The following is a 23,911-nucleotide window of genomic DNA, read 5'->3' on the forward strand; positions in this document are numbered from 1 at the left end:
TCATCATTGTACTATATATGATTGAGATACCCTTAGTCTGCGAATATTATTTATATTTATTTTTATATACATGTATATCATATCTGTGTATATATATTATTCTAGGCATGAGGGCTGACAACATCTACATCTTAGAAAGCAGTATCCTCTACTTTTATCAAATCCTTAAAAGAAAAAAAATATTGCAATTCACTGGACCTTAAAGACCGATAAATAATAAAGAACAAATAATAAATAAAACAATATTTATGGTCGTCAGTCCTTCAGCCACACCTATTTGTCATCATTAGTATTATCAACATCATTGGTACGCCTGTTATTCTAAAGACCGCTGACAGCTTTCATCATCTGTCAGTTCCCCTCGACCATCAGGATTCAAGTTTCTAGCCTGTCGTTAGATTTTTTTCTTTCTTGTCCTTCCTTGGCCTTCTTCTTTCTCATCATCTCTCTCCGAAAGTCTGTTGGACGCTAGATGCCCCAGCCTTGTCACGTGACAGTGATCGGGTTCTGGAAGCCGCTGCCTGGGTTCCACCGCACAGTTCTTGATGGCCAGTCTCCGTTGGGCAATTTTGGAGACCTAATGATAGCATCTTGTGCCCACATCCGGGGCCTGGCGCGCACAGATCAGCAGTCAATGTCGATGGCGGCCACAGGACGAGGCTGGGAGTTGACAGAAATGTCGCTATCTCTCCAGAATTTGTTTAGCGCTCGAGACGGTCCTATCTAGTCGGTCCTTCCGTCTGCTCCCCCACCATTCACCAGACGGCGCAGTTAGCAAGTTGTATCGGATGATCGCCCTTTAACGTTATGGCCCCTTTCTCGACCCTCGCAACAGGCGGCGCCGCGATCGTCACCTATTATCTGTCGCTCAGACATCCGAGAAATATATACTTTTTTGGGGGAAAATAGTACCCGTTTATCTGACATTGACGGACAGACCATGGCTATCTACCCGAAATATTGCAACTCGTAAGGTGATGCTGTCCGAGTATTTTGAATGCGCCGCCCCTGTCTTTTTTACAAAATGCCGATGTTGAATTATGTTGGTTTTTTTTTTTCTTGAACTGTTTAATTCCTTATTTGCAAAATTGTTAATTTATCCATATTTCATGCTGGTTTAACGGGTGGCTTGGCACAGGAAATGGTTCCTCTAATACCTACCCCTGATCAACCTGTGGCACCGAGAAGATTCGCCGCCATTACTGGATGAGAGAGAGAATGTAGAAAAAAAGGTGTAGTTGGGTACCTCTCTACCAAAGGAAACCGGGCGTCCTTCTCACCCGATATATTGAGAGCCACGTGTCTGTGATATAGAAGGACAGGTAGCGGATATTTAAGGAAGGCGTTAAAGAATGGAAATGGAGGAAGAAATCATAGCGATGTCTAAGTACTAAATGACAACATGTCTAAAATCGCAAACTCGTCTTCGTTACAACAATACTTTATTAATTCCATTACAAACTGCTAACAATTAAGCACAAACGTACAAACATTAATATTAACCCAGATATCTACTTCTACAAGGTAAATACAGTATCTTACTTCAGGATCTGAAGATGACATCCTTCAGCTCACATCTCAGCCCTCCTTAATGTTTGTGGCTCTTGTCGCTGGCCCTGTCTCTCCCAAAGTAAAAAAAAAAAAGGAAAAAGAAAAAGAAGAAGCTCCAAGCTTTTATGTACAGTTTCCAGACGTCCTTGGTGTCATTCCACTGACTGACCCGCTCTGTCAGACCCTCCATTGTGTGGTCAGTGGAGGTCTCGCCTTATGTAGTTCCACTCACAGTTATCTCCTTGTCCCTGACCAGTAACTTATGTGGTCGGCTATTCGGTCACTGCACCCCGCGACACTTGACCTCAAGAGTACTGGTCTCAGCAAGTCATGTGACAGGGTCAGTCCCGCTGTTTGAGGTCAGTGTGTGGCACTAAAGTACGATTGTGCATCTTGACCGAGTTTTTTAAAGCACTAGTGAGGTACAAATGTGGTTGAATACACTCCTTCAGTTTTCCAGATTATGTCACAAAGAGGTCAACATCACTGACGTCACGATTGTATATAGACACTAAGATGTTGTGAGGCTCTCAGCCAATCAGAGAGCGAGAACCGCTTGTTAATTAGTCGCGTCTGTGTACAAACGTGACGTCACGGCTTTCAGTTTCTTTCTACACATTGTGATGTTTATAAGCGGATATTTAGAGAGCGGTATAAGTGAATTTTTGGAGAAATCGTATTTTTCACTGACTTTACCTAATAATTAGAACATATTTTTTTTCGCTCTACCCGTCCTTTAAAGTCCGCCCGAGGGCAAAGCTTTTTTCTTCAAATGACTGAGTTTAATTTCATGGTTGACTCGGGCTGATTTTTAAAGTGTCTGGGGCAATAAACTTAGAGAAGGACAGTTGTCTCTAGTGTTAGCTCTACACACCAGGTCGTGCCGGCCAACGCTCCATTTTCTGAGTACCACAGACACCCCCAATTCCATTGTTCTGCTCTGGTTTTTGTGGAAAAGTCACCACCTATTGGGGTGACTTCCTTTGTAAATAAATGAGAGAAGCAATATAGACGAAAGAAAAGATAAAGAAAAGACATTTTAAATAAATGTAGTAAAATGATTGCATGATAGCAAAACCGATAGTAAATATTTTTAAACCGCTAACTTGAGGGCAAAATTATTATTTTCGGATGAGTGAATTAAAATGATTATAGCAGACTGATTGCCAAAATCTGAAAAACTCAATTTCATATTTGACTTGGGTGAGAAGGAAAAAGTAATTAAAAACTTAAATAAATTAGAGATTAAAAATTAGCTGGGAACACTTTCTATGCTTTCTTCTTCTTCTCTCAGCTTCTGTTTGTGTTTTGATTCATTCACTTCATCCTTCACTGGCATTTATTATGTTGGTCCGCCAGTACTGGTCATCAGTGGAGAAGGGTAGAGGTCTGGGAGGTTAACACTCAAGCCTGTCAAAGGGGTTAAGCAGGTCCTGGAACCACTCCTTCACGTTTGTAAGTCAGGCGTGTACGTGTATCTATGCATGTGCAAGTGTGTTTGTGTGTGTGTGTCTGTAAATGTGGAATGATCTCTTGGCACATATCATGTTCCAGTACAATGCACACCACTGTTGTAAACGATGCACGGTGATGTAGCCACAGAACCTCAAATTAAAAAGTAAAGAAACAAGAAGTTGTATGAAATGTCAGGTGACATCACACTCCATTACTCAGCACAAGATGTCGGCGATCAGAGCCCGGCTGCACGCCAGCCACGACGAACAGGAGCCTTCATGGCCAAAGTTAATTCTGCGAGTGATGAAGAATTGATGGTTGCTGAACGGCAGCTGTCCAGGGGACGAGAAGAAAGCCTGCCATTCCGTCTCTTGTTTCGACTTGAAAATTCAAACCAGAAACCGCTGTCGGTCGTCAATCAGCCCGCTAATGATGTGACCACGTGATGGATGTCAGTTGGCAATGGTTTCTACTTACGTATAGCTTCCAAGGGTGAGGGTCAGGTTCTTAATTTCTCTTGATGCCGGTTTCATCTGCTCTAGAAATTTATTTTCCCCTTGATGACCGAGGAGGACAAGAGCTTTTCCTCCGTGCATTTTTTTGCTAGGATCTCTATGCAAGAAGGATGATGGCGAAGGGACCCTCGTGGGACTCCGAGACTCGCCGAAAGGACTGGAAGGCCGGGTGTCTGTGGGACGTCGGTAAGGACCAATCAGAATTTGTTAACTGAGCAGAAAAAAAAGAAGTGATGTGTTCCATCAGAGACCACAGCCGGACGTCCACAGCTTTACATTTCCCACAGGGTTCGGCGTCGCACGTGCATGCGGTCTTTTATTTCTGCTGTGAATGTCGTGATGAGCCTCAATCTCTAACCCGAACCCTAACCTCTGAACCGAATACTAACCTTTAATCTCTACCATGAACTTTAGCCCCTAACTCTACATTAACCCAAAATCACTCCAACCAAAACTCAAATGAAGATATTTTGTCAGTTATTCAGCGCATGCGCAGTACACACTTGTTGGTGGTTAAAGCGGAAGTGAGGGTTTTATCTGTTCGTCTTTATCGAGACATACAAACATCTAAGTGTGAAAATTAGTGTGCAAAATATGCGTTATAAAAAAATAAATATTTACAAACCTGTTGCACAATAAATATTTGTAATAATCAAGTGAACAGATAATTTTTTAATCGAAAAAAAACCAAGAAGACAAAACATTCAAATAGAGAGAGAGACTGCTGTAGAAAAACACGGTTAATATGTTTCAGACGAAGGCGCATTCAGAATCTGAAGAACAGCCGCATCAGCACACAGACGTCTAGACTCCCCGAAGGAGGAAACAGCTCTTGCTGCCGTCCCCTTGGAGCTGTACCGGAAGTCACGAGATCACGTGACAGAAGGGCCTCTTGTGGCGAAGGCAAAGCTGATGGTTCCATGTGTGTGAGAGAGAGACGGCGTTACACGGTGCTGTAGGAGGAGGTTGTAATGTCAACAGCTCTCTCCCACTCAGGTACACACACACATACACACACATATACGTACATACCCGTATGTGCATAATGATTTATTGCTGTTCGAAGAAAGCAGTTACGTGTATTTCGGAAATGAAATTCCCCAAGGGCCGAGACCATCAGAAAGTTTGGTCACATCTCGCACTTTGCCCCGCCCGCAGCCCTCGTTTGATGACGTCAGTAACTAACGGGGAAAACCTTTTGTCATGGCAACACGATCAAAGGCGGCAGGAGTTTCAATCTGTTAAAATATTTCTCAAATGAAACAGCCCTTTACATTTAACTTTAAAGACCCCCATCACTGCCCAGTGCGCGGCACCTGGTGGCACAGAGGGCGCCACAGTATGCACAGTGTATGCACTGCAATATGAATGGCTGCTAATTAGGGAGGAAGAGCTCGCCTGTCGATTCTTTCCTTGATTGCAGTCTTTGTTAATTAATTGTCTAGGTGCTGCTTGTGTGTTTTCCTAACATGATAAGGATTATGCTGTTTCAAGACTTCGCTGGTTGGCACCTGGTGCTGGACTGATTGTAGATGCGCTCGCTACACACAGCAGTCCTTCATTGGCCTTGCTCCAAAGTGTAGGTAGGGGTGATAAAACAAACAAAGGCTCTGTGCAGTGTAAACAAAACTCCATCCATTACTGTATAATTTCACAGCCAAGTCAATTGTATTCGCTATAATATTCCATAACGATTCAGCATCAGAAATGTGAGGCTTCAGGGTGAAGGAGAGATGCCATGAGGAATAGAATGAAAATGTCAAACGAGAACTCTGGAAATCTGCCAAGTAGTTATATCCCAAACGTCCAATTCATGTCCGTCCGAATGTGTTTCAGACAAATAATACAATTGTTAGGGATGGGACATTAAAAATCCCATTCGTTCCCGAAAAACGCCGAACTTTTTATGCGAGATGCCATCTTTATGTCTTGTTTGCTCTGTTGGCTTATTTTTCTTGTATTTGAAACTTTCAGGCAGGCCCTCCCGGGTAAGTGAAAAGTTACTCGTCATCTGGAGATCAGCGCTGATACCCTGGGTGCACAATGGTAAGGGTGGGGATGGCATGATGGCTGCAGGCCATGAGCGGTGCAGTAAGATGGGTATGATGGGTAAGTCAGGCCAATCTGTAACCGGAGCCCCCTGTCTCTTTCCGCCGCTTGTTATCTCCCCTGAAGGTACCCCATTCATTTCTCGTTGAACAAGAGTCTGCCATCCCGATCGGTTGTCTGGTCGATGTTACTAGGGAAGAGCTTTCCCCGAGTGGGGATATCCCACTATCAACCTTCTTTCGTGCTTCTTACCTTCATTTCTCCCTCCCTTCCTTCCCACACTCATCACATAAGCTTTAGTGTTGTCTCCCTTCACTGTGCTGGTCAGGTGGTTCTTTTTATGAACGAATAGGTCCACCTAGTTGGGGAGAGGGATTTATTGAGCTAGAGCACCCAGAACTCTCCCACCATCCCCAATGATGAACACTGTCAGCAGTCGTATCCATCAAAGCGTGCTCGCCAAGGTGAGATCTGAACCTTGGTCCTTCTAGTTCTCATGTGTGTGACCTTTAACCTGTCATGTAATTCTTTTTTAAGAATGACGACGACGATGAGGACTATGCGGATGCAAAATAGTGATGGAGGAAAGAAAACTATAAACAGGAAATTAACAAATATCATTAAGTCTCTTGACTGAAGAAGAACTGACAACAACTTGTGTAGTGTTGCTTGCTACCCAATGACACAGCTCCCTGTCTCTGTAAGCCCAGCCTCTGTCTCCAAATAAACCGTTTACGTGGCGACGTTGGACGTGAACCACCCACACCCGTCCAGAAGCTTGTGGCGAATCAGACAAAGCAATCAACATGTACAAATATTACTTCTCAAAGACTTGAGTGGATTTCACCGACTCCGCATTTTGCGCCGCGCCCCCCTGAGTCCAGAGAGTCGTTGCTCAATCCACAACGACCTACTGACAGAACTGGGGCTGTCCATCGGAGGGTGGACCTGGGTACCAAGCAGCCGATCAGCATAAAACTGCTTTTTGATCGCGCGCATAACGGTTTGCAGCGCCTTCCCCCGGGGGCACCCCGCGACTAATTCATTCTGAGCGAAGCTCTCAGGAGAAATGAACTCCTGCCGGAAGCGAGGTAGGGTACACTTTGTTCTCTCCCCTTCCTCCGGCACCATCGGGATTGGTGCAAATGGAGGCAGATGTCTGTGCCGCTCTCTCTCTTACTGTGTGTGTCTATGTGTGTGTCTATGTAAGTGTGTGCGAGAGTGTGTTTGTAGAGATGTGGAGGTCTGGGGGTCCTATCTAACATATTCTCTCTCTCTCTCCGATGTGTGAGAGGATAACTGCATTTTGTTACCAGGATACATGAGGACCGACTACCAGTCAAACAGAACGAGAAGCCGATACCATGAGCATCCCCTTCTCCCCCAACCTCTCGTGCACAGGCTGATAGGGGTTGAAGGGTGCAGGGTGGTGAATGCAGCTTACAAAAGAACCCAAGACTTGTTCACCACCATCGCCATTTTCAACCCATCGCCATCCACACACAGGACCATCTCCTTCAATTCCACGTTTCAGAGTTACTTTAATTCCTATTTTGTTCCGATTCATCAACATTCTTGAACACCTCACCCCACTCCTCACCAAAGAGAATTTTCCTGTGTCAGGGCCCTGTCCTCGAGACGAGCAAAAAGTTTGACGGTCTTTGTTTAATTGCATTTTATGTTTTCTTTTCTTCCGATTATTAAAGTTCTTTTTGTAAAAAAAAAAAATATAACAAATACCCGAGAGGGTGGCGGTTTTTATGTGAGTTTGGAACACGTGTCTTGTGGCTGTGACAAGTGGAGTCTGGCATTGTCAAATTGCTTTTCACTCCGCACTATAATCAGCGTTAAACAAAAAGCGCAGCTGCCGTCCCACCACAAGACCGATGTTTAACCCCATCTATCCTGACAACAATGATTCATTGACAGACCTTCAGCTGCTACATATAAGTTGCAACTATGGCTCCGGTCATGTGGTCTAGTCTACTTTTCGCGACAGTCGAGTCCGTTATAAAGTGTTTCACCATCTCTGTACATGTTCAGCAATCCACGGGTGACCCACCGGGTATAGTCAGCTCTTCCGTTGGTGATAAAAGGTGATAATGTTGTTGGTGACTCACTGGTTCGGACAGACAAGTTTTGGCAAGTTGCGAAACCACCAGGGTAGTAATCAGTCTCTGGAGAGAGTACATCTACCAACATTGTGTTACTGAAGCATTCTCACTGGCACTTGCTTGAATAAGTAACTGAACAAATACTTTTATCTGTCGGTACTTCATACGTTGATAGGTACAACGACTGCTGCAGAAAGGTACAGCAAAATTTAGTGACATGTACAGCGAGCTGCTCAGGTGTGTACATCGATACTTGCTGACATGATCAGAAACATCTTTGAAAAGATTCTGTGACATAACAACCGTAAAATTTCAAAACATTCAGATTTGTCTAAAATATACAACAGCAGTCATTCTCGAATACACACGATTCTCTGACGTAATCATCATCCTATGACATTTACCACAAAACCCACCCACCCTCCTCACCTACCCTCCACTTTTTAACTCCTCATTTCCGACTGGAAGGTGAGATCGATGCAGTTATGAACCGAACGGCCTGGTCCCGTTGCGATTTGTGTTCTTCTCATTTTCCAAACATGAGATGCTTTTGTAAGCTCGCCTCTTAATTGTCTTTTTTGTGGGTCCTGCGACACGGAGTGCAATTTGATGCGGCGCGACTGTTAGTCCGGACTTTGCCTTGACCACACACACCCGCCATCAGGGTGGCTCACATGGAGGCTGAGTCTTAATCACCCGCAATCGATTCTCCGAGCTCGGTTAAACGTTTTCGTTCCTTTGAGAATCGGGTGCTTCATTGTTGATGGTTTCCTGTCGGCTGTAATACAGTTATTTAAGATCTTTATTTCTACTGGTGGCATCGAAATATTCTTGTAGCTGACAAAAGGATCAGGGTGTGACGGCTTCTTGGTGTTGACGAAGGGATCAATGTACTTTTCTTGCACTATAGACAAGGTCCACGGTAAAAATGGGTTCTTGGAAAAACCAGGAAGGGTTTAGGGTTTGAAGGTTTCTTGGAGCCGATGATGGATTCAAGGTTAGATGATTCAATAAACAAAGGGTTCGGAGTAAGGACTTTTGGAATTGACAAAAGGGTTTAGGGTAAGACGATGTCTTGAATTAACAAAAAGGTTCAGGACGTGACAAAATCTTTTAATTGGCAAAGGGTTCAGGTTTTGATAATTTCTTGGAATTGAAAAAAGTCTTCAGAGTATGACGATTTCGAGTGCTTGAGAAGGTTGGAAGAATAAAAATTATATTGAAGACATATGTGAAGTGATTCGGGATGTTGGATCCTCGTGATGGTATGAAAACTGTCAACTGCCGGGGATGACAAAGATGATTAAAAAAAATTATATAAAAAAATAAATTTCAAAGATAATGTTTATTTTAAGCAAACATTCTGTCTTCTTCAGGTACTTCAGTCAGATGTCCTCGCTAAACGAAAACGGAAGTAGCTGGTCTCTGAGACTTGCTGGGTGGAGCCAGCAGTCCGCCAGACCTGTCATTTCTGGATGTAGCACATGTTTAATAGTAATGGACTCACGCGCATGCGCAGACTACCGTATCCTGCCTCTCCTGTCACGTGCTTCGTGACATGTTTCCGCGAACGCCCTGGTACCTTTTATTTTTTGTTGTTTCGATTAAAGCGCTCGTGGTGGAGAAGAGGCGAGTGTTGCGTGAGGCCGGACAATGAGGCTTGTGTCCAGTGGTCGTGGTCGGCGCGAGCCTGAAGGTTGTCAAATTACATTAACTCTAAGCCTGGACTACGTCATCCCTACGTCTCTCGCGCTGTCCCGTGATCACGTAAATGCCACTCACCGGTCTCCCGCATCGAGAGCGACTGGCAATCACACTAAAAGCTGGCAAGATACCTTGAACAAACACAGCACTCTCTGTCTCTCTCTCTCTGTCCTCCCCCTCCCACACACTCGCTCCCACCTCTCTCTGTCTCTCTCTCCTCCCCCTCACACACACACTCGCTCTCATCTCTCTCTCTCCCGGTCTCTCCTTCTGCTTGGGTAATAGTGAGTTTGTGTATGTGTATGAGTTTTCATGAGTATATTTGTGTGTGAATGTTTTCTTGCGTGTGTGTGTGTACTTTAAGCGTTTTCCTCTCTCTTCCTTTCTCTCTCTTTCTATTTCTTTTTTTTTTCCCGCGGACTCTCTCACTGTGCGTTGTGTTTCGATTTGTGTGTCTGTATGTGTGCATGTCTTCGTTTATGCAAGTAACTTGATCAATTTTCCCTTCCCTCTTTCATTTATTTTCTCCCACGCTCTTTCTCTCCTTGTCAGTTTGTGTGCATGCGCGCGTGTTTGTGGGTCCCGAGTATCCATTCCTGTCTCTGTGTAACATCCCATGTTCCCAGCACCATCCCAGTGTCCTCGATGCCGAAATTAAATTTTGGAGGATGTCCAGAAAAACAGAAGCAGTGGGCGAGCTTCCTTGCCGGCGTATGCGAACCAGATCGTTTCGTTTTTGTTTCGGAGAGAAACATTCCCGGGAATTGCAGCATAAACGATACTGCCTGTTGCCTCCCCTCGCCTGGGAATTCCCGTGAAACGCGAGCAGCCATGTCCTGCTTCCCCGCCAATGCCAACAGGTCGGCAGAGGCTCTCCAGTCACACACCAGCAAAGAGTGCTTAAGAGGGGCGATCACTCCGCGGCACTTCCGGCTATTGCGAGCGGAAGTAGTGTGCGTGGGAAGATTAGGCGATCAAAAACAGTTCTTTTTCCCACAGTACCCATTCTGCTTTTCACAACACCATTCTTCCTCTTCTTTTAAACACGTGACCTGCTTGTTCTGTCATTCGAACTTCCAGCTTGGATGTTTTTGTTACAAAGCTTTTATTGATATAAAACACAGTAATGGCGGCATTTTTTTTTTTCTAACCCAGAAACAGCGAGAAGGCAGGTAGACCAGCCACCCGACATTAACCTACATTCTGTTTATTACATTAGCAAAGCTCTAACTTTAAAAAAAAAAAATAAAATAAACTGGACGAAAAAAAAAAAGATTTTTTTGTCCGCTTCATCGTAAACGGTCGCCATCACCGAGACACTTCAGTTTAAGAACTTGAGAAGTTTCAAGATGACTGATGTATGTGAGACCTTACACACCCACCCTGCTGTCTGAGCAGCATCCCTATATGTGTATATATTATCTACATGAGCTTAGAGTGTGATGGACTGGGTAGAGCGGATGTAGGTAATAATCTGTGATAACTAATATTATGTATGGACATAACACCAAATATCTGTAAGAAAATAAATCTCTTTTTAAGTTTTCAGTGTTGTCCGTGTTTTCTTTCTTTCTCTCTCTCTCTTTCTCAGACACATACACAAATACACACGCATGGGCACGCGTACACACACACATACACATGCGTAGTTTTCTGCTGTTGACATCTTTCCGTCTAAGTACGGCGAATTCTGTGTTTTTTGGCAAAGTTAAAGGCCACTAGCGTAACGACGACGAAAAAGGTCAAAGTTGCAAGAAGCACGTGAAAGGGCACACGCGCACGCACACGCTCACTCAAAGACAACAAGGGAGAAAAAGCACCGTTACTGACGTCATGACATTTCTCATATGAATTCAGCCAATGTACATCGGAGCCACGAACTTCATTTCCGAAGGTCGCAGAGTGGACTGACAGGCAGTTGTTTTTGTTTTGTCATCGTCGTCGTCAGTCGAACTACAGGCAGATGGCAAGGAAAAGTCACGGTGTTGATGTTGAGGCTTTTTTCCTCGTTTTCTAAAGGAAAATACAAATTAGAGGTCTAGTAGGTCGCAACCTATTCTAATAACGGGGTACAGCTCGGTGCATATTATTATTGCCTCAAATCTGGGTAAACAACTCCCTTGTCTGTCTCCAGATACCCGCCCTTGCATGTCATCATGGACAGATTGGGCGAACACTGATTGTCTTGTCAAGACTCAACCAATAGGAGAGCTGAGATAAACTGTTTATTAGGCATGTCTGTGGATAGGTATCTCGAAAACGGAAGTATCCACCCAGATTTGATTAAAGGGTATCTTGCACTGAGCTATACCAAAATATCTCCCTTAGACCTCTCAAGTACACAGTGGCACAAAGCCATCCTTTGTTGTTTTTGTTTGTTTGTTTGTTTGTTTGTTTCTTTGTTTGTTTGTTTGTTTTGTTTAAAGTTTTTATTTGTATAAATGGAAACAAACCATTACGATTATTTTCACTATGTTTCAGATATCCGGGTACAAACAGGTAAACATGTACTGACACACAGGTACACAGATGAACCTGAAGTAGGTGATAAGTCAATAGGAACAGGTAGAGAACGGCTGAACTGGAACTGTGGTATGGTTAGTAGGTAGATACTGTTACAGTTATATGTATGTCATATACATATTTATAGCTTGTGTCAGAGGAACGGGCGTTTCCCTTAAACCCTAGTCATCATCTGATCCAGAGATTTCCCCAAATCAGAGACATCTATAGCTCCTCGAGGTTCTGTAAAAATCAGATTTTTCCTCTAAACCACAGTTTCTCTCTGTTACAACATCGTCTTCATGTAGCGGGTGTGTCATGCAATGTGTCTTTCACACAGTTCAACTCACAACTGGGGTATCGCATTGCCCCCTCGCCATGACGACACACCTTGGTTTATACTTCGACATTTTGTTGTTGTGGCTTGCTTTGTGTGCCTAGTTCTCTTTTCTGTCTTGTATTCAAGGCTTTTAATATGTATGTAATTTTTTGTTGTGATTTTCGGCATTAGTGTCCACATGTCTTCACATGTATTTCCATCTTACAGCAAGTGAGCCTACTGTAACGAGAGTAAATGTGCTATACACATCTACATTATTATTGTTATTGTTGTTATTGTTATTCAACCAAAAGATTTTCGCCAATCAAAGAAAGTATTTATAAACCAGTCGAGAAGCTTCCATTGTCCTCACACAAATCAGTTTTTCTAAACCTCGGTTGTGAGTCGCTCGGCGGCGCTGCCGTGAAAATGTCAAGCATGGCGAGATCGATGACACAGTCGATGAGTTTCGATAAAAGATCAGTCGCTGACGATTTCAGATGCTCGCGGGCATTACCTGCTCTTTGACGGGCTCCCAGTCTGGGGTTCAAAGGTGCTTCAAGTGCGAAGCTCCATTGGGTCCATGCAACTGTTACATGGCCGATGATGGACAGACTGCAGTCCGAGTGTTCAGCTTTACAGGAGGGAGACGGTTACCCCTTGTCCCCTACACTCAGTGAAGGAAATCACAAATTAAAAATATTTCGATCTCTGCCAACGATGCAGACAGGTACAAGAAGTGTTTTTGCTAGTTCCATGGGAGACAAGAATTGTGCTTGGGAGTGGAAGGAAGGAGAATTGTATCCTGCTAGCTAGGTGCAGAAGACAAGAAAGCATCCTTTACATATTGTCGAGTTTAGCAAGTGAACTTTCGGAAAATGTTTGGAAGACAGGAAGATGGTACAACAGTTTCTGGAATATGCTGTAGTATCTATCTTGGTTTGACTGTTTTCCTGTCTGCAATCACCTTCCTCGTTTTTTTTTATTTTATTTTATTTATTTATTTATTTATTTTTGCCCTGTTGAACATGACTAGCAGCTAGCTATAACCTTTACGGTTTTTTAGTTTTGAAACTGATGCTCGTAGAAAGATGAAGTCAAAACTCCTCCTGCCTAATAGTTTGTGAGGCTTAAAGTGGTTTACTGTGTCTAATGCACTCTGTGGATGGCGAAGCCACATTCTTTCCTCACAATTCCAACATTCGTTCTCCGATATATCTACCCTCTGTTTATCTCTCTTTCTCTCTAGCTACGTTTCTGTCAATCCATGGACGTACATAGGTGGATTGCTGTCTGTCTGCCTAGACCAACGCTTAGCCTCTTGCGAAGTTCCTCTGTTAGTCTCGGCGAGCCTAAACAAAGAATGTGACTAAACTGGAAGCTTTGTAGTATTATGCCTCGTTTTAGTAGTTAATCTGAAATGTGAATAAACCGGAAGCTTTCTACACAACTGCCTAGTTTTAGTAGTTAACTGAAAAAAAAATCGTCTGCCAGCAGTCCAGTAATACAAAGTTCGTGGTCAATCTCTTTAATTACCAATTAGCTTAACTATCTGTTTGTCTACCTGTCTGTCCGTCATGCAGTTCTCAGCCTCCCCACCCACCCATGTTAACGTGTACACTGTCTGCCAACTGTCACTGCCTACAAGTACATCACGGACACCGACAGCAGAACAAGGGTGCAGCACAGACCGAGGGCCCGGGGCTGGCTCAAGCTCGGGTCAAAGACTTGTTGCGCCTTGAAAGCGATAATTCACTAACATCCTGCCACAAAAAAAGACGAGGAGACCGCAAATTAAATCTGGCTCTGCGTATCTAGAATGTTCCGGCGTGTTTTAGCCCCGGATCTCGAATCTGTTTGCGGCAGCCCTTTTGGCTGTCAGGCTTGTGATCAGAGGCGGCCTGGAGCCGCCATATTGCCTGGTGTTAATACTAAAAATATTGCAATTTTTTTTTTTTGCTTTTTTTTTTAAAGAGGACGCTCAGCTTGCCAGGTCGATCGACGGTAATTTGCAAAACAACGGAAAGGAAGGGCTTGGAAATGTGTTCACACCACACAGGGTTTATTCCCCTAAGGGTTTGCTTATCGCCTGCCGCCCTCAAAGCCGCCATGTTGTGACGTCAGATGAAAATCGGACAGAACGAGCTTTTAGATGAGAGAGCTTAATTGATAACACTCTTCTAGCTTCTACACTATATCACTTATACATTTTGCAATACGTGTAGTCAGCAGTAGAATTTATTACACGTGACACGCTCTAGAACACTGTGTAACACTATAGTCAGCTTGTTGTGCGTCACACACTATAAAATATCAATTAGTGACGTTTTTTATATTGTATTGCATGTAACACATATAGAAAGTTCCTGATGTTACACTCTAACCAATGTACCGCTTGTTATAGAGAACCTGTAACATTAACACACATTAACCAGCAGCGCCTGTAACATTAACCAAATGTAGATTCCTCTTATTTTATAAAGTTTTAAAGCAAGGGTAATGACTAGGGTAATAATTAGCAAGAACTTTTGTGCAAACAGAAAAAACAACACATAATTCTCTTGGGGGCAAAACCCAGACCGCAAAGAACACACTTCAAAATAAAAACGATACAGAATTCTGTTGTGAGGAGTGATGATCAAGGAACAGGTGCGTTTTCAATACACATTTAATGTTCAAGTGGTGGGTAGGTGGCGGGTATGGGAAGGGAGAGAATTTTATTGTACAGAATGCTTCTCCCTTTTCAACCCCAGCTCCTTAAGAGCGCGAGTATGCGCTGTACAAATCATAATGTTGATGTTGTTGTTGTTGCTGCTGCTGCTGCTGCTGCTGCTGCTGCTGCTGCTGATGCTGCTGAGGAGGAGGAGGAGGAGGAGGAGGATTCGTTTTTTGTGTGTAAAGTTGTTGGGTGATCAGGTGTTCTTCCACCGCAAGCTCAAACAGACATCAGGGACAGTAACATTCTGCTCATGGTCGAGCACAGTGACCACAATGCTCCAGGACCTCTCGCACTAATGGCGTGTAGCAATATATCCTGCAGTTTATTGCAGGTTTTTTATTTGAAGGACAAGGACTAATGTTAAAAAGAGTATTTACAGCTATTCCACTACCGTGAGTAATATACAACTCTGCAATATTATGCAGGAAACGAAGCTTTCCCAGTCCTTCTGTCAGCACTTGTTCCTCAACCTCGTCATCTCCTCGGTCAAGCGGTCTGACGGTCCCGAGGCTTGAAGTGTCCGGGTGGCATCAGATCTCTCGCCCAACAGGAAATGACGATTGCGTGAAGCCTGCTGCAAGGACACTTGACGTTGCTCGCCCGCTGACGCCTCGCTTGACGTTCCCGTCTGGCCGCGACGACGAGAGCGACTCCTGGCGAGTGCCATCAGCTAATCGCCAGCGCGCGCCATCTGCCTGTCATGCGCAGTCCTCTCTTCACGAGCACTTCACGCGCAATTCAAACAGAGGATGCGCGCGCATGTAGAAAAAAAAGTCACCCGGTTCCACGCCGCAGTAAACCCCGACCGGCAGATCAAAACCCCGAAAAAAAATGTCGTCTTTTGATGAACTTGAACTTCCACCCCTCCGTCATTTTCCGAGCCGGTTTAATACCCGTCATTAGGTGGAGAAGAGTGGTAGAGGGGAAGGGATTTCTTTCAGCCAATCGCTTTAATTTCTCGGCGGTGTAATGCTATCATTCATCTGAAAGATGTATTCCCTCGCAGGGTATTAACTTTATGGGTACCGACATGATTAAGTCTTGTTATCGACACCGCGGGTGGATGGAGGGTAAAGAGAGGTTTCCCTAGCGCCATCTATGTCAGCCGCAACTGTCGCAAGACTGGTGTCGATGCTGCAAGCTGCGCAGTTACTGATACCCGTAACTGGAATTGTCAATTTTCTACATCGGGACGATAAACACGAACACACACCGTACAACCCACCCGTGTAAATGTTGGGGTCAGCAAGGACAAAGTGACAAACGATGGTCATTCACTAACTTGTTTGTCAGTAAACAGAACAAGGTCCAGTGTTGGTTTAATCCGGGTACGCCTTATAGTTCAATCACAGCTCGCTAAACTGATTTGAAAGCAGAATTAATTTGTATGAATACAGGGTGTGGAATGGGGTAGGGGGGACCCATACAGAAATATTGTTCTTTGATGGAGACTTACACGGGCTTAAAAGGGTGGGAACGGGGTGGGGAGAAGAATTACGGGTGGACATGAGTGGGCTCTGGTTTAGCACGAGCATGGGCTTTGTTTTTCTTTTCTTTTCCTTTTTCCCAATTTTGTTTTCCCACCCGAACCTTGCCGATGATGGATGATGTACCAAGCCTAACAATTAATGCAATTAACAGTCAATACGGCCGCGTGTAGGCGCGCGCGCGTGCTGTGCAGCCAGCGAGACAAAAGTAGGGGGAGGGCGGAGAGGGAGAGGGGCGGGGTGTGCACCCGGAGGCGCGAACATTAGTGTGGGGTGCAGCTCGTGACGTGGCACTCCTGTACCCGCACATCGATCCTCACAGCCGCCGGTCACGCCTGACTCACCGCGGTGGACGCCATCGATCAGCGAGCAACTCTCGCCAGCATCTGATCGCTGGGAATCAGGTGGTAGTCACGTGACATTGACAGGGATGTGAGTTATGCTTCTGTGTGGGAAACACGTTGGTGTCTAAGTTTGTAAGTTTGTGTTTGTGGCTACATGTGTGTATGTGTGTGTGTGTTTAAATGTTTGTCTATCCCCGAGCGTGCGTGTCCGTCTGTGTGTCCGTGAATGTACGAGATAGGGAGAAAGAAAAGATAATTAATAAGAGTAATTAAAAAAGCAGCATTATTGTTTTATTAATATTATTATTTTTAAAAATTAATATTTTATGGACGACGAGTTACAGGGTCTCGTTTTTAAAGCTTTGTTGAGCAGAAACAGGAACAGCATCGTTCTGTAGGTAAATTCAACGTGTATCAGTAGACAAACATGATCTTAGGCTTATTCTTCAGATTCTACACTAACATCCACACTAACATCCACACTAACATCCGCACTGACATCGAGATTTTGAGGGTCCAGCGAGTGTTTGTCTACAATTATTACAAATGACAGATGTATTCTTGGTCTCGTAACAACTGTCACACACGGCCCTATTGTACGACGTGTGACGAGGGTCCAAGTCCGGGAGGACATACAATGTGTCCTGTCACAGGATGAGATTTAAAGCAGGTGGCGCTGTTCTGAACTCTGAGAAGAAAGTCAACACAGTGATGACGACCGCTTCACGCCGTCTGCTTCTCTGCAAGGACATGACACTTTCTGCATTTTTATACAGCATCGGCCTCGATTCCATTCAAGGAAATGCGCTGAACAAATTTTGTTATTATTGTCAGTCCCTGGCACGGAATTGTTTACCCACCTTAAATGCGGACAGGACAATTTCAGCCAATCAGAGCGCACAAAGCGTTAGATTCAAATGGTCAATACCGCTTGTAAACAGTAAGCGACTGTCCTCACAAACTAGGATTATAATAAATCTGCTTTACATCACAGCAAATCAATGCCGTTAATAAATATATAAATATTGTATCTAATGTTACGTATATAAATAGTGTATCTAATGTTAAGTATATACAAAATATTGTATATAGTGTTACGTACATTTGCAAAAAAATCCTCAATATCTTCCGTTGAATTATCGTTTATGTGTACAGACAATAAATTGAATGTTGTGTCATTCAAAAGAACAAAAGCTCGCATATAAATATTTTGTTTTTAGTTTTGTTTGAATCATAATGTTTACAATATTTTTTTTATTTTATGCTCATGATTGAGTTCAGAAAAAAACTTTCGATGTTAGCAATTAAATTAAAAAAATAGTCCGTTTTGTATTATTTAATGTAAGAGTTTCATTTCAGCTATAGTTTTCTACCTGGAGGACAGGTGTGTGCTTTGTTTATTTCTAGCATGCAATAATGTTTATATTTAACTCTGATCGGTAATTGTTTTATTATTAGCAGCAGCAGCGACAGCAATTTTCCCTAAGTTCAGACCCCGTGAACTTCACGCCTCTCACAACAACCGCTTTATTTTTAAGTTGATGATGGTGCAGGGTAGGTCCCGCTACAGGGTGTGGAGAAAGAAGTCTTCAAGTGCTCGCCCCGTCTGTGAAACGTCCCGTTGGCGACAGCACGTGACACAATTAGCGGTTCCTATGAGAAGCCCTCTACGCGCGCGACCCTTCGTAGATTATCGCCCTTCTCTAGCAGCTCTCCCAAGAAAGAAAAAAAAAGGCTTCACGCTCCACGAACATCGATGACAGTCTTTCAAGTGGCGGTGCTGCGGATCCATGGCGAACGATTGACTGCTAGTCGTTCCACTTGTCTCCTGTCTTCGCGTTTACGCCCAGCACGCGCCAGGCGTTCAAGAGGTGAGGAGGGTAGGTGGTGGAGGGAGTCGGGTGGCGGGGATGTCGGGGTGGGTGGGTGGATGGATGGAGAGGGGTGGGGGAGGAAGGGGAGGGAGGAGGCGTTTTGCGTGGCTGGCTGTTGAAGGAGGGAGAGACAGCAGGAACCTGTGGAGGTGTTCGAGGACGTAGACTGGTGACGATGGGGATCAAAACGAGACGTGGGTCGCGAGGTTCTAAAGACGTCACGTAGGTCACATACCGTAGGTCACACACCAAAGTCTTGTCCAATGGTTACATGACACACGCATGTCTGTTCTGTAGGCTATACAGAGTATACATGTGGTATACATGAGTATTATGTAGATGTGGTGTGAGATGAGGGTTGGAAGACTTACATTCTCAGTCACGCACGTGCTTGTCGTACAGCTGTACACCAGCTAGCCTTATCAGCAATTTTAAAATAATTTTGTACACCAGCTGCTTTCTTTTAATTAATCAGAAGCAACAGAGTCGGGTCAGAAAACGAAAAAAAAGAGGCAAGCTTTTATATAAACTGTTCTAGGTGAAGGTTTATGCAGGGTGTTATGTAACAGGGATGGTTTTCAATACCAATTATCTGTGTAATGTATATCTGCACATCACACAAACAGACAAATAAAAGTCTTCCAATCACAACAGCTCTGAACTGAAATGAATGTTTCCATCTTGGGTGGGGGAGGAAGGAAAATTAACGACCAATTTAAAAGAAACAAAAATCGAAGATCAAAGTAAATGTTGGGGTCACGTGGCCTGTATTTCACAAAAATAGAAATGTCAATCGATCATTGACATCGAACGCCTTTTCAAGCATCTTGATCTTCATTCAGCCCTACTTTCCCTCTTCTCCCAGTGTCACAATGTTGTGTAACAGGTGCACCTCAGTCTAAAGAAACAAAATGTGTTTGGAAAAGAGCGTAGAAGACTGATAACAGACACGGAATACGATAAAAATATTCTTTGGTCTGGTGAAATTCTATTCTGTTTTCCATTCTTATTGAAGCAGTTAAAATCAACGCCACCTGGCATGTTTATGAAAGATACTGAGACAAAAGTACGACTTAGCGCCGGCCTGCTAGCAGACGACAGGTAGAATTGATTATGTCATCCGAAAACAATGGATTCTGTGCACATTCTGTACATACAGGTGTGTATTCTGTACATACAGGTGTGTATTCTGTACCGCAGACAAGGGAAGGGAAAATTAGCCTTAAACACCGAACCAGCAACTAAAGTAAAAAAGCCGATCATGTAAAACATATGACACATGAAGAAAAATAATAGAGTGCCCAAGGCGAGATACGAACTCACGACAGCAAATCTTGACTGTATTGGTGATACAGGCGATAACCGCTGCGCGACCAGACAGCCACGTACCGCAGGCAAGGATGACCAACAAGTCAGAAAACTTACTGTCCTGGGTGGCTGTGGGAGGGGTAGGGATGTGTTCAGAGCCCGCTATAGCTCACAAGGAGTCTGGAACTGTGCGCAAGTACATCACTTTAATTAAACAAAGTAAGTACCGGCCCTCGGCCGTCCAAGTACCTACTAACCTCGACATAACAGCGTGAACGTCACCACACATCTACATCTTCAGAAGGACGTGACCCACATGAAGACGTCACCAGTGTACGCCGGTGCCGGTCGAGCGTTCAAAGCCCAGTCTGGTCAGGTTTTGAAAAATTCATCTGAGCCACAACATTAATTCCGTTTGAGTTGATCTCAGCGTAACGGTCGTTTTTGGGGTCGAAGAGGTCGCCAGGGAAACAATTCCCTCTCATGTCCTTTTGCTAGAAAGTTTGGTTTCGTCAATTATTCACGTGTCATGATGCCGGACATAAAACGCACTCACGCGTTCACACACACAAAGCAAGCGCGAGCAGTTATACGTGTGTGTTCGCACGCGCGCACACACACACACACACACGGAGAAACTTGTCCAGGACTTACCTTTGCGGTCGACTGGTCAGTCGTGGGTGACGAAGCTCTGAGTCCACTTACAGCTGTCGGTGCTGCAAAGAAATGCGAGAGGCAGTCCGCCGTCTGCTGCACAGACTGGACACGAGGTCCGCGTGGTGCGGCACCTGCTGCAAGCGGAGGGACTGTCCGGTACGAAAGAAATGTCGGAACTAAGTGGCCGGCCGGCTGGCCGGGAGGGCGGGCAGGCAGGCACACACACACACATAGATACACGCACACACTGATTGAGGGCTGGCGTTCAGCATCAGCAAGAATGACTTTGGGGCGACTGACGGCGCGTGTTGCGAGTGGGGGCGAGGGTGCGTGCATGCGCGTGACGGTGGCGCCCCGTGTGCGCCAAGTGGGCCTCGCGACTGCACGCGCCGACCGCGGGGTGGAGTGCATGACGTCGCCCTGTCCATGCTCGGGTATGTCGGTCTTAAGGTGGGTGAACTTCTACCTGCTGACTCTCCCGTGAAGTAGCTTATCATCTGTGACGTGTGCACAGAACGTCTACTACTTACGGTAACTTTTAGATGCTGTGTTCCATCTCCTTTGTGACGTGTGCGTGATACGTGACGAACATGTACTCACGGTAACATTACGATGTCAGCTCTAAAGTTACGTTTCACGTCCTTTGTAACGTATACGAGGCACGTAGTACAGTAACGCATTGCCCGATGGCTGCACGCTACCAGCTGTTACGTCACGGGTGCTAAGACGTAGACGTACTACTAGACCTGTGACGTATACACGAAGCGATAAAGTTTGTGAGGAGAAGCAAAGAGGATCGAGGGAAGAGAAAGGAGATTTAGTTTACAGCTCTCGCGGGTACTGTTGTCCTCGCGTAAAGTTTGTCTACGTTTGTTTATTCCCTCAGTCTCTGGACATCACAAAGAATATCTCGGGTGGCAGCACTGCACCAAGAGAGGGTGACTGTGACGTGCAGGCACCTACACAATTCATGTGTTGTAACCGTATCGTGTGTTGACATTCATACGCTAACCCTTCTGCAGTGTGTGTGTGCGTGTGTGTGTGGTTGGTGTTTACATGTGTCTGTGTGTCTGTTGGTTGGAGGTTGATGCATAGGACATATTTTGATACGTGAAAATTAGTCGGTTTTCTAAAGTAGGTTTTGTATTTCACTTTGTGAAAATTAATTATGTTTTGTAAAGCGCTGTGAGCCTGGCTGTGGTAGAAGAACTGAGTTTTAATATTTTTATTTTTGACGACAATAATGATGATTAAGATAATGATGATCATTTGCGCATGTTTGCTTTGGAATCTTGCTAGTCCGACATTTATATTTTTTCCCGCACAAGCAAACCTCGCACGTCGAGGGCCCACTTTCATTTTCACACAGAGCTCGTATGTCGAGGGCTCTCTCACCCCACCCACACCCACACCCTTACTACCACCCGCATCTACCCTCCCTCATATCTCGCGAGTCCGTAGTCTCGTTGACGGGCGAGATTTTCGCAGGCCCGAAGACAAGACACGTCTGCGCCCTCCACCGACGGACGCTGACTGTCGGGCGCTTGCATCAGCCCCTCCCGCTGTGTCCCCCGGGGCCCGAGCTGCTGTCTGCCTGAACGGCGCCAGCACCGCCTGACATTGCCCGGGACTTTCCCCGTCTGCAACAGTCGCCTGGCAGGCTGCCATCCCCCATCCCCTCTTCCCCACCCCACCCATGGCATTCGTGTCATAAACACTTACCACATAAGCATATTTCACCCCCTTCCTGTCTTCAAGACACCCCATCCTCCCCATGCCTGGTTTTCTAGTAATGACACTCTGTGTTTACCGTCATCTGTGAGGCTGATGACACCCACTCCACCCGACCCCCGGACACACACGCACACTTGTTTAAATTTCTAGATTGCAGTCGGAGGAACCGTTAAGCCCAAGCTCGCAAGTGAACAACAAATACAACCGTTTAAAAGCGTTCAGTATAAATGTTGGACCTGCACCTGTCCCCAAGTAACAAGCGCACCTGTTCATAAAAGCAAAGCCATGAACATCTTCATGAACGGGGTACAGTGTCGGGGGCCACCCTTTCCCGACATCTGAAACACCAAAGTGACCCAAGCTGTCATCTATCCAGGTGTCCTCCTCCCCATCCCCCGTCCATAACCCGGCCGACGACCAGCTTAGCTTCATCTTCGTGTTTTGTTTCTTCCTTCGACAGTTGTTTGTTCTTCCTGTGCAGACAGTGCACTGAGCTCATCTTACTGACAGTAAAACCTCTCAAGTGAACTCTTAGTACTGTAGAGTCCTGCTGCTCCTGGAGAAAGGCGCTGTATAAATGTGCTTATTGTTATTATTATTATTTACAACTACATGTAAACACGAGGAAATATTCGACTGTCGTTATTAGCAACATGGACAAATAAACATATTTTATTTCTATGTTGTTCTGTCTGAATGTACTTTCATTTTGAGATAAATTTTCTGTGGTTTTTTAAACCCCATTGAGCCTGCCCCCCTCCCTCACATATCTATATATACCTTTGTCGTATTGCCCTTGAAAGTTCACTGGTTTCTGGAATTTATTGGCATCATATCGACATCGTCCTGAAAGTGTCGCAGACGTGGGTTAATGTAATTATGTTTATAATCGATTGCGTTCCTTCTCTCTACACACACGTATGTGTGTTTGTGACACTGAGAGGTTAGCTTGACAAGTCATTTCACATTCCAGATGTCTGGAAACGGTATTTCTACACGAGCTGCACTGTACCCTGAACACCAAACACGGGTATGGACTGCGCATGCGCACAGTACGTTTTCCACGGTGTACTTCGATTGAGGCGTTGACGTGGGTCGGCAACGTACGTAGGCAGCGTGAGCAGACATGAGCAACGTGAACAGACACGATTGATCCACATCAGCTCCAAAATACAACATTGTAAACTAGTAAACACACCACGCACGGCGGCCAAAGGTTGTGCGCTCCTGTTTGACATGACAGCGCTTGTCACCCTCACCTGGCAGTCAAACTGATATGTAAACATTTACAGGATCTTGTGCATATAATTATGTAAACATTTACAAGAACTTGTGCATGTGTGTAAACATTTATAAGAATTCGTGCGCATTATAAATACAAGGTAGAATTTCTGTGCATTCGATACACCGACTGCCCCAATATAACGAATTTATTTTTGTTCTAAAGCTCTAAGAGGACAGTCCTCTAGACTCTAGAGCTCAATATAAAAAAAAAAAAACAAACTCAGCACAACGAATTTTTCAATATAATGAACATTTTTAAAAATTCAAGTTTAAACATTTTCGAACTTTTCTGGGG

At 44.7% G+C, this 23,911-nt stretch overlaps 1 protein-coding gene across 1 annotated transcript in view; it reads right to left on the reverse strand.

Moving 5' to 3' along the window:
- LOC112562433 overlaps positions 1 to 21,285 on the reverse strand; it is a 73,321-nt gene extending 52,036 nt beyond the window's left edge. The window contains exon 1 of the mRNA XM_025235699.1: positions 20,596 to 21,285. The gene's annotated coding sequence lies outside the window, so the exon portion shown is untranslated. The remainder of the gene's footprint in view (positions 1 to 20,595) is intronic.
- Between the last annotated feature and the right edge of the window lie 2,626 nt (positions 21,286 to 23,911).

The sequence above is a fragment of the Pomacea canaliculata genome, linkage group LG4 (genome assembly GCF_003073045.1).
Source record: "Pomacea canaliculata isolate SZHN2017 linkage group LG4, ASM307304v1, whole genome shotgun sequence".
NCBI classification, from domain to species: domain Eukaryota; kingdom Metazoa; phylum Mollusca; class Gastropoda; order Architaenioglossa; family Ampullariidae; genus Pomacea; species Pomacea canaliculata.